Below are 6,866 nucleotides of genomic sequence, written 5' to 3'. Positions count from 1 at the left end.
GAACCAAAAGAGGAAATAGACAAAGCAGCAGTCACGTGGGAGAGCAGTGTATTTCTCTCAGTAATTAACAGAATGAGTAGACAAAAACTTAAGATATACAAAATTTAGACAATATGATGAATAAACCTGATCTACTGACATATAAGGAACATTGTAAAAATAAACAGCAGAATTCATATTCTTATCGATTGCACCTGGTACATTTACCATACTAGATTACATGCAGATCATAAAGCAAGTCTCAACAAATTTCATTTAATTAAAATCATATGTTCTTTGACTACAGTGGAATTTTACTGAAATCAAAACCAAAAAGGCAACTAGACTATGCCCACCGTTTGTAAACTAGTTAAATATACTTCTAAATTCAGTGGGTTGGACAAGAAATCACAATGAAAATGAGAAAGTAGTTTGAAATGGACAATAATAAAAGTGAATCATCAAAATAAGGATGAACCTACAGCAGAACCTAGAGAAAAACTGATAGTCTCAAAACTTATATTTTAGGGGGAAAGGGGCTGAAAAGAAATTGTCTAAATAAACATCTCAAGATGCAGTAAAACAACAACAACAAAAACAAAGTAAACTCAAAGAAATAAGAGAGAAGAAATAAGAGAGAGAGAGAGATCTTAAATAGTAAAATAGAAAATAAACATGTAATAGTGAAAATCCACCAAGTATTAAGTTTGTTTCTCAAATGTATAATAAAATTTATAAACCCCTAACATGACAGATCAAGAACATGGAAAGCAGTATGAAGAATAAAAAGCTGACATCTCTACAGACCTCACCAGCATTAAAAAAGGATATTGTGAATGCCTCTTTTTGGCAGTAAATTTAAAATTTCAGTTGAGATGGACAAACTCCTAGAAAAACAAAACTAACCAAGAAGAAATAAAAAGTTTGAATAGTCTGATATCTATTAAAGAATTTGATCTATAATTTAAAACTTTCTCACAAGGAACTCTCCAGGCCCACATGGCTTCAATGATGAATGCTTCCAAACATTTAAGGAAGAAATAACATGAATCACGTACAAATTACACACAGAATAAAAAAGTGGGAATATTTTCCTACTTGTTTTAGAAGCAAAGCAGAACCTTCATACTTAAAACTGAGAAGAACTTTACAAGAAAGGGGGCGGAATGTATTTTCCAAAGGCAGACGCACCAATATGTTTGCCCTGTCTTCTTACAATGGGGCTGACCCTCTTCTCACTCTCTCTGAACCTGGGAGGAGTGTAGTAACCTCCCTGACCAATGGAGAGCTGCAGACGTGATGTTATGTGAGGTCCCAGGCTAGGTCTACAAAGGAAAAAAGAATAGAGTATATGCCTCACTGCCTCTCTCTCACTCTTTCTTCCTCTCTCCCTCTTGGGACATTTGCTCTTGGCCTCAGGCCACCATGTTGTGAGGGAGCCCAAGCAAGGTTCCCTGTCAACAGTCAGCCTGTAAGTGACTGAGATTTTATGTGAATCCTGTCCCCAGCCTCCAAGTCTTCCAGCTGAGGGCCCAGATATTGTAGGGCAGAGACAAACTGTCCCTGTTATGCCCCAACTGAATTCCTGACCCACAGAATCCATTAGAGATAAGATTAGTGTTTTAACCAGTATTTTTTGGTGCCAGTTTTTATGCAACAATATGTAACTAACACAAAAGAAAAACATTAAAGGCCAAAAATTGCAAATGCAAAAATCTTAAACAAAATATTAGCCAAATAGTATCTGGCTATATATACAAAGAACAATGCATCATGATCAAGTTGGGTTTACTGTGGGATGCAAGATTGATTTGACTTTTGACAGTCAATCTGTGAAATTCACCACTTTAGAAGAATATAATACATACATAATCATATGTTTATCTCAGTAGGTGTAGAGATAGCATTTGATACAATTCAGCAACTATTCATGATTTTTTAAAATGTTTAGCAATCTAGGAATAGAAGGAAACTTCTTTAATGTTAGAAGGCATCTATAGTGCCTTCAGCAAACATCATTCTTAATGATGAGAGATTAAAAACATACCCCCCTGAGGTCAGTAACAAGTCAGGGGTACTCACTGTCACTACATTTGTTCAACGTTAAGCCAGTACAGTAAGACAAGAAAAAGTATAAGGACTTGGAAAAAACCTGTTGGCATATATATATATCTCTTTTCTTTTCTACTTTTTTGTTTATTTTGTTATCTGCAAATCTGTACAAACATATAAATGGTTCTGCTCTCCAGACAAGTGATTTCTGAGGTTACCGCTGAGACCTGAGACTGTATTTGGAATACTGAACTGTAATGTTTTCTTAAAACTAGAGTCTACTTTGTTACCCAGGTCTGCTTGTAAATTTGTGGAATCCCAGATATTTGAGGCAGCTTCCATAATTTTCATTTTGTATTTCTAACTGGACCAGTACTAACTTTGTACGTGCTTAACTGGTTTGTACACCTTGGGACGCTACCTGGTACGTTCCTGACTCAGAAGCACCGTCGTTAGTACTCGCACCCTCAGTGGTTCTGGCCTATTCCGACAGGACAGTGTCAGGACAGTCACGGAGACTTTGCCTGTCACGTTTGGGAGCGCCTGATACGTTTTCACGTACATACTCTGAAGCGCTCGCACCTGCTCCCACCATCCTATGGACTCCGTGCACCCACAGTGCTGTCTTCTGGCGCCTGCGTGCTCGCTGGCTGTTTCAGTTACTCCCGGGAGCCTCAAAACGTGTGCCCATCAGAAAGGGAGACGTGTGTCTAAAACTGGAGCTTTGGGGCAATTTAACCTTTTTGAATTGCGCTTCAGCAAAAGTTTTCCCTCCTAACCCTGCGCCTGTTCTGGTCCAGGCGGAGGCTGGTTCTGCAGCTCTGCCTTGAAGGAGTGCGTCCCCAGTCACTCCACCCCCTCTCCCTTCTGCCCTGAAGGTCACTCGGCACACAGTGGAAATCTAAGTTTAAAATGGGACTTCAGTCGTTTGTAGAATGCTTTGTGTTCATGGGTGCAGATGGCTACCAAACGGAATAAACTTGTTTACAAACTGGGGCAACTAATTTGAAAACCAACAAACCAAGCTGTAAGTTGTACATTCAAATTTATTTTAAAAGTCTTAGCACAAGTTGGAGAATTTCTTTAGCCTTTAACAACCTAAACTATAATTCCCATCATTATGTTTCAATATTTTCCAATTACCTGTAACAGACCAACCAGGCTAAATTGGTTTTGCGTCCTATTTAATCCATCAATATTTTCAACTAGTGTGGAGTGCCTCAAGTCAGCACAGTGAAAGGAACAGGTGCACTTTATAACATGTCCCCCTTGCCTTCTTCAGGAGACTCTGACTGCCGCGGTACTGAGCCCACATCTCATTTGCTTTGTCTTCCAGGTGACCTGCGCCCTGCTGGCTTGGTCTTCCTACGGGCTTCACAAGAACACCAGTGTTCCTGATGGATTCTCCACAGGAGGCCAGCTCTACTGTGAGCTCCCACCGCACCGTGATTTCTACTCCTGAAGATTCGTTAAATTGCCACCTCTCAACCACCTTCATTGTTGGCCACTCCCAAACAGGTCGGATTTTAGCAGCCTGAGTTCCCCTGAGGAATACCTCCCGCACACGGGCTAGAACCTGCGGGGGCCGGCGTGCGTGCCCTCACTTCTGTTACCACGTGCCACCACTGCCCCCCCCACCGCACCATCACACAGCAGGCCTCAGAGCGCCCCCTTCGCTCACTAAAGAGGCAACCACAGCTAAAATCACTGTTACAACCTACTACTTCCCAGAGTGACTTTTCAAAAGATGTTTCTTCCTCCTGAGTCTTTGTAAAATATCTTTTTTCCTTCAAATTCTTCTTTGTGTTGAAATTCTAACGTGAATACAAGGTAGCTCTCTGGGGCACAGTGACACCCAGTGAAAGACATCTTCTCCATTTTGAAAACAAACATATGTGACCTCTGATCATTCTTTCTCTGTACAAACACTGGCTTTCTGGAGTACAGGCAGACCTCATTTTATTGCGCTTTGCAGACACTGCGTTTTTTTACAAGTTGAAGGTTTTTGGCAACCCCGGATCAAGCAAGTCTATTGGTGCCATTTTTCCAACAGCATTTGCTCACTTCATGTCTCTGTGTCCCATTTTGGTAATTCTCAAAATATTTCAAACGTTTTCATTATTACCGTATTTGCTGTGGTATCTGTAATCAGCGGTCTTTGATGTTAGCACTACAACTTGACCACTGAAGGCTCAGATGATGGTTAGCATTTTTTAGCAATAAAGTATTTTGCAATTAAGGTATGAACACTGTTTTTATAGATATAGTGTTACTGTGCACTTAATAGACTATAGTATAGTGTAAACATAGCTTATATATGCACTGGGAAACCAAAAGGTTTGTTGACTCGCTTCATTGTGACATGCACTCTGCCGCGGTGCCTGGAACTGAACCAGCAGTGTCTCTGAGGTCATCAGTACGTCAGTTATTGTAGGGGATTACTGCATGAAATGTGCAAATGACATCATCTACATAGCCTTGTTGGATTATCTCCTCTGGTTCACACTGTTATTAAAAGCACATTGTATTATAGAGCTATTCAGATATTTTAAATATAAAGATGTGTTATTTCTTTAATCTAGACATATGGAATACACTAGGTAAAAGATGCATTACTTGGAAAGTTCTGCTTTGACAAACTGACAAAGTCTAAATTAACAAAGACTGCATCCCAGTGAGCAGCAAATCAACGAAACGTCCCAAGAAGAGGAGAAAAACAATTAAAATGGAAACAGTTCTCCAAAGAGACACAACTTGGACCCGTTCAACTGCAGGGTATATGCTACCAATACTCCCCAGCCCACTTACTTGAAATTCTTACATTCAGCTCTTGAGAGTTCTTAACTTAAATACAACTGACTTTTAAGTGAGAAGTTTCTCTTGTGGTTTTAGTACAGATGCAGCGGCCCAGCCCCCTGAGTCCCGTCAGACCGAGGTCATGCCCTCCTGGGCGGCACTGCTCCAGGGCTGAGTAACAGTGTAGGTCCCCTGCTCCTGTCCCAGCACCTCTGAGAAGTGCCTGATGATGATGACGTACTTACAGATACAAAAACAGTCTTTCCTGTTATTGCAAAAAGCCATAGATGCATATAAACTAAAAGAAAAAAGAAGTTCCCACTGACCTGGTGCAACTACATTCACTCTAATTTTCTTTCTTGCTACTCCTTTAGCAAGAGCGCATGAGAACGCAACTAGCCCGCCTTTACTGGCGCTCTACGCGGACTGGCCAGACTGCCTTTTACACCTGCAATGCTTCCCACATTCACAATGGACCCTGTCTGCTGTTTAATCATTGTCTTCACGGCAGCTCTACAGGTCAGCATGGAGCCCAAGAGCTTAGTATGAAGCTGAGATAGCGTATCTTCGGCGTTTGTCCTTACTAAGAGGTTATCCCTGTTAATTCCAGCTGCATTTACCAAGGAATTAACTCGACCTGAATTTTTCTCTATCTCTTCAAATGTGTTTTGAACATCATGTTCTTTGGCAACATCACAGCTCAATGCCAAGTGATCTCCAGTGGCCCATGTAATCACTTGGGTGAAGCCATCGGTGACGTTCCTGTAAAGGTGGCCCCCACCCCCCGACGGTGAACTAGGTGCCCCTGCTCCCGGCCTGCCTCTAACTCAACAACAGCTGCGAGCTTGGACCCTCACAGCATCCTGTCTCCCTACCATCCAGAAGCTGAAATTCGCAGAGCAACTGAGAATCCGTTCCTAATAAATGGGGGGGGGGCGGGGGGGGGAATGCAATAACAAGGAATCTGGCAGAACAGATCTCATTGTCCCTTGGTGAAGGTCACCAAAGCAACATGGTGACGTCAGTGCTTTGGAAGCAGGAAAGCAGACCGGGTACAACCAGGACTGGGGGGGGCTGCGAGCATCCTGGGCCGGCATTCCCTGTCAGCATATATTAACGACATAGTTGGTTATGATAGAGAATCCAAAAGAATGTACAGATAATCTATTAGAGCTAATAAATTTAGCAAGATTGCTGTATACAAAGTCAATATGCCCAAATCAATTGTATTTCTCTATAGCATTCACAAATAATTAGAAAATGACAGTTTAAGAAATCATTTACAATAACATCAAAAGCACAAAGCACCCAAGAACAAATCTAATGAAAGACACGTAAGACATCTGCATGGAAAAATCAGAACATTATTGAGAGAAATCAAATAAGATCTTTAAAAAGGTGGAGAGATAAGCCATATTCATGGCTAAGAAGACTCAATATTGTAATGATTTGAAATCGACCCAAATTGATGTGTACACTGAATGCTATCCCAATCCAAATCCCAGCAGGCTCATGTGTATGTCTCGGGTGGGGGGGGGCATTGATAAGCTGATCCTAAAATTTATACGCAAACAAAAAGATCTATAACATTCAAAACAGTCTCAAGAAAGGAGAACAAAATTGGAACTCACAGAACTGGATTCAAGACCTACTATCAAGCCAAACACAAACGTACATTTGAGCACGGTGTGCAAAGGCAAGCAGGCATGTGAGGGCATGAAAGGGGGCTGTCTCATGGGGGTGGGGTGTCAGTGTGACCGCTTGAAGAAAATGGGCTCAGGAAGTGGCAGGTGTGAGGGCAGGTCAGGGTAGGATGAAAAGAGTACCTGCCGTTTGCCAGGTACTGAACTCTGCAACCGCTCTCTCTGAATTCCCAATGCAGCTCTGCAAAGCATGTGTTGCTAACCCATTTTACAGAAAAGTAAACTGAGGCGCAGATAAATGAAGCCTCTTGCCTCAAATCACATAGGGCCATGATGCGAACATAGATCCGACGCTATAACCTGTGCTTCCAGTAACAGAATCTGGCCTGGGCCGGA

This window comes from Balaenoptera physalus (genome assembly GCF_965194825.1).
Source record: "Balaenoptera physalus genome assembly, chromosome: 13".
In the NCBI taxonomy this organism is placed as follows: Eukaryota; Metazoa; Chordata; class Mammalia; order Artiodactyla; family Balaenopteridae; genus Balaenoptera; species Balaenoptera physalus.
Note: the sequence above shows the minus strand (reverse complement) of the source record.